Source organism: Lathyrus oleraceus, chromosome 3 (genome assembly GCF_024323335.1).
Source record: "Lathyrus oleraceus cultivar Zhongwan6 chromosome 3, CAAS_Psat_ZW6_1.0, whole genome shotgun sequence".
Lineage (NCBI taxonomy): Eukaryota > Viridiplantae > Streptophyta > Magnoliopsida > Fabales > Fabaceae > Lathyrus > Lathyrus oleraceus.
Window position 1 is genome coordinate 478,982,010 of NC_066581.1, and position 5,330 is coordinate 478,987,339.

The window sequence follows — 5,330 nt, forward strand, 5'->3', positions numbered from 1 at the left end:
GAAAAACCCTTGCTCTCTTGCACAGGTGGATTCTCCTAATCAGTTTTGACTGATGACATGCAATGGACTATGCAATGTGAATGCAATATTAATGACCTAAAAATGAAATGTATATACAAATGGGAGGTGCAAATTTGAGGTGCTACATTGAGGACACTCAAATAAGTTCAAATATTTATGAAATGAAGAGTTAAATAACTTCCCTTGATTGTATTTGATCATGGGCTTAGGTTGCTTCAAGAGCAAGGCATTGTGGTGCACAGATGAATTAGGGTTTCCTTGAAGAACAAGACCTCAAACCTTTTGACTTGCTATGAACAAAATGATGCATTGAGATGCTAGGGAGGCATATTTGATGGATGAGAGCTTTGGGAACCATTACCATGCTTGCTATCATCTCCTCTTGACCATGTCTTTGTACCAATGACCTCATAGAAGCTTTGGACCTTGTGATTGCTCAAGCTACAAACAAAAGATGTTAGTGACATATTTTTGTGCTTTTGGTTAGTAAACAAAATAGGAAAAGCAATGATATACAATTCAAGCATGCTTGGTGATCTCAAACCACTCACAAGGAGGTCCAACCCCAAAGGCAAAGGGAACCAAGATGCTAATGATCCTTGAGGCAATGCCAAATGCAATGTTATGATGCCATGAGGGATCTTAGGGACAAAATTAGGGTCTTACAGATGCCCCTATTCAAGGTCATTCTAGCCGGAGAAGTGAAGGTTAAAATCTTTGTCTCGACAGGGTAGAATGGGCTTAAATAATAACAAAGAGACGAATTTTGGTCCCTAAGAGACCTCATGATGCAAATGTATGCATGTAAATGGTAAAACTCTGTGGGGATGTGTGTGTCCATAAAGGCAAAGATTAGGAGAAGAATTAACAATTCCCATGAATAATTCATTCTATGGGGCAGAGACTCTAACGGGGAGTAAAGGGATGAAAACGCGTGAGCAGGTCACGACTCAAAGCTTGGGGAACAGAATTCCAAAGGGAATAAATCCAATGGAAAGACTCGAGCTGACTCGAAGACGTCCGTAATGGGGAATATGCCAATACAGTCAAAATTATCCACAATGGATACTTCGGATAAAAATCCAGAATCAGGTGAGGATGTCCACTAAAGACTCAATTGAGAAAGATCCCAACAGCACTCTCCTGGGGAAGCAAGGGGATGAGGTATTACCGGTTACTGGGTAATAAGCTCAAAGAGACGTGTGGTCTGAACACTGGTATAAGGGTGAGAGAACAACACGCTCGGGAAGAATGAATATCTAAGACCGATATAAGGGTGATAGATATCAATCGACCAAATCATCTGAGGAAGACCTAAAAGGTATATCTCAACTCAGAAAAATCTGACTCCACAGGCGACAAAAAGTCATAATAGGGAGCAGAAGGAAGGAACACCAGGGATGCCGGTTACTGGGCATATAATAGGTGACCAACCAAAGCGTGAACTGGGGAATATTCCCAAAACACTCATCATCCGAAAAGAGGGCAAAAAGCAAACTCGATTATGGGATAGACATTCGATTCCAAAACAGGGATACGAATCTTATCAACTGGGGAAGAACAAAAAGCTTCGACCAAAGAGTACATGAGATATATTATCTATTACCGTCAGAACGTAGATAATATACTCACATGGAAGATTATCCACAACCGGTTACTGGGTTAATAAAGGATAGATCGACCGAGAGAGAAAGGCATCGGGATACCGAAACTAGGTATATAATGATAACCAATCAAGGGGAGCAACAAACATTACCGATAATCGGTAAATGAAAGAGGGCTTGCTGGGGATAAAATTTCCTAATCAGAGCAATTATCCAAAAGAATAAGGGAATATCACCACCGAATATTGGATAATGATAACCGTCAAGGAGGGGATTACATCTACCGGATACTGAGTAGAAAACCACGGAAGAGTAACCGTCATCGATTAGGATGAACAAGGAGGTTAACTCTGCAAAGGGGAGAAAACAGGGTTTACAACTACCGGTATAAGGGTAGAAAATCACATACTCCGCCGGGGATAAGATGAATGATTACTGATTGCTGAGCAATTATTCATTTATACCACATGGAAGTACAGGAAATAGTCATAAGAGGCCAATTTAGGGTCAAGCCAAAGAGGCAAACTGAATCAAGACTCGTCCTAGTGAGGATATAACTCAATAGGGAAACCCATCCCAATATATGTGTTGGGAGGAAGCGAAAACAACCGTCGTCCACGAGGATATAACTCAGTGGGGAATGCGGAAGGAAAGATAAACATTTTCTGCTTAATGGGCTGACTCTACATTGAGGGATCAGACACCGACATCTGCTTGGGAAATGTATTACCAACTAGCAGAGAATAACAAACAAAGATATATGACAAAGAATGTGATCACACTAAAATTTATGTATTTTTGACTCCGATTTCACATGCATTCTAGTTGTTTTATTATCATTTTATTGTGTTATTGCTATGTTTTTCTTTGTTTACAGGTTTTTACTTTAATCGGAGCTTCGATCGAGAAAAGGAGTGAAAAGGGCTAAAAACCCTAAAATTCAGCATTTTATGCTTATGGCCTACCCCATGGCGGGCGCCACAGACCAAGCCATGACGTGTCCAAGTCCAACTTCCTCAACTCCCACGTTTCCCCACTTCATCCAATAAGGCGCCCCACTTTGTGCTTGTGGCGGGCGCCAGAGCCTTGTGGCGGGCGCCACAAGAAGGAAACGGTTTCCTCTACTTTCAAGTTGAAGGGCATCCAAGTCAATTCCACCTTTTTTATTTGCTTATAAATAGAAACGCGAATTCAGTTTTACAATCATCCAAACTTAGAGCAGAGGCAAACTCAAAAGCAACTTTGTTTCACTTAGGCATATATTCAGTATTTTATAGTGGTAATCGCTTCGCATTGGAGTGTTACCACAATTGTGTCATCAAGTCTGTGATAGAGTCTGTAATCGAGTTTGGAGCACTTTGGAAGGAAGTTAATCCTGCCGCCATTTTTTTTTCCGCATTGCAATTTACTCAGCCCTCCGATTGGAGCAGGTTTTTATTACTCGCCTTTACTTTATTTATTTCCCGCACTCGCTTTTACTTTATTTATTTCCCGCACTCGCTTTTACTTTATTTATTTCCCACACTCGCTTTTACTTTATTTATTTCCCGCACTCGCTTTTACTTTATTTATTTCCCGCACTCGCTTTACTTTATTTATTTCCTCGCACTCACTTTAAATTATTTACTTTCCGCACTCGCACTACTTTTATTTACTTTCCGCACTCGCACTACTTTTATTTATTTTAATGCACTTTTACTTTACCATGTCTAGCTAAATTTATAAGGCTAGAATGTAAGGATTGTGATTAAACCAGTAATCCATACAATTGTTCGTAGAAACACTTAAAGGGCTATTTTAACTTTCAACTTAAATTTTCCCGCACTTCAATTCCGTTGGGTAAGATCAAAAGCCGTCCAACGTCTTTATAAACTTAATTGTTTTTAACTATTTCAAAAACAGCGAAAGAGCTTTGTTTAGTTCATTAGGAGTTTTTAACATCAAGAAGAAAAGAGATTTTAAAACTATTTTCTGACGCGTTTATAAGTTTAGAGTCTGGTTCGTGAGAACCTCTTTTGGTTAAGAAATCCAGGTTATAATACTTTTCAACTTAGTCAAGATACTATGTTTCTTAAAAATAGGTTTACTACTCTAACGCAATGCGCGCCTTTTTATAAGTGACAATAAGAGGGTTTGATTAGGGAGTACAACTCGGTTCTGAATACGCGAAAGCGACAGTTCCTGTCAAATTAGTTCTTTTCAAAGTAGGAAACATTGCCCATAAGTAGTTCTATTAGCAAGTACTTGGATTATCAATTGATTACGTGAATTACATTCGACCCTGTCTTTATTAATTATATTCTATTTCAATACTTTACTTTTTATTGCACACTACAAAACACTTATTTTGACCGCCTTTGATAAACACCATAACGACAGATAACGATAGATTGACACTTGGTCTCTGTGGATACGATAATCTTTTATATTACTCTGACGCGTTCGTATACTTGCGAACATCATGTTTTCCAACGCATCAAGTTTTTGGCGCCGTTGCCGGGGAGCAATTTCGTTAAATTTCATTTTCCTGTTGTTATATCGTTTAGACTTAGGTTATTTCCCGCCGGTCGATGCGAAGAACTCGCAGCACCGAAAGTTTAAGCTTAGTATACCCTCTGGCGGAACCTGAACGTTACGCTCGCGCACGTTTATTCTTTCATAGAATTAAGAGAGCTATGGCCGAAGATCAAAACCAAAGACCTCTTAAGGACTTCACTCAACCATCTAACGAAGAACCTAGTTCTAGTATAGTAAATCCGATCATCCCAGCTAATAATTTTGAACTTAAACCATCTCTGTTGCAACTAGTGCAAAAGAGACAATTCGCGGGTCTCGCTACCGAGAACCCTAACCAACATTTAAAAATATTTCTTCAATTAGCAGATACTTTTAAAACCAATGGAGCTTCTCCTGAGGCAATACGTTTAAGATTATTCCCTTTTTCCCTCAGAGATAAAGCCCTATCATGGTTAGATTCCCTTCCACCCAATTCCATTACGACTTGGGATAACCTTAGAAGAGTTTTTCTTGCTAGATATTTTCCCCCGAGTAAGACCGCCGTTCTTCGAAACCATATAACTAGATTTACCCAAAACCATGGAGAATCGTTGTTCGAAGCTTGGGAGAGATATAAAGAGTTGTTACGAGCATGCCCACACCATGGTTTAGAAAACTGGTTAATCATTCAAACCTTCTATAATGGACTTCATTATAACACAAAGATGACCATCGACGCTGCCGCAGGCGGTGCTCTGATGAACAAACCTTACCCTGAAGCTAGTGCCCTCATTGAAGACATGGCTCAAAACCATCAATCATGGGGAGTCGAACGAGCGACAGTTGAGAAAAAGGAAGCCCAAGGAGGAGTGCATGAACTAAGCTCTATAGACATGATGCAGGCTAAAATGGACGCATTAGCCCTTAAGGTCGAGCATATGTGCACGAACCCGAATACTGTAGCCGCAGTTTCGTCGGATTGTGAGATATGTGGAACCCAAGGACACCAATCCGCCGAATGCAGTCTATTGAACGAAACCCACTCCGAGCAAGTGAACTGCACCCAAGGGAACCCATACTCGAATACCTATAACCCTGGATGGAGGAATCACCCGAACTTCTCCTATAAAAACAATAACCCTATCCAAAATAATGCACCTCCGAGATCTAGTTATCAAGCCCCTAGATCAAATCAACCTATGCAACTTG

General features: G+C 40.1%; 1 non-coding gene across 1 annotated transcript; it reads right to left on the bottom strand.

Moving 5' to 3' along the window:
- Positions 1 to 4,684: 4,684 nt before the first annotated feature.
- LOC127133214 (small nucleolar RNA R71) lies at positions 4,685 to 4,791 on the bottom strand. Its single transcript, XR_007807204.1, has one exon. It is a non-coding gene; the product is annotated as a small nucleolar RNA R71 (small nucleolar RNA).
- Positions 4,792 to 5,330: the final 539 nt, after the last annotated feature.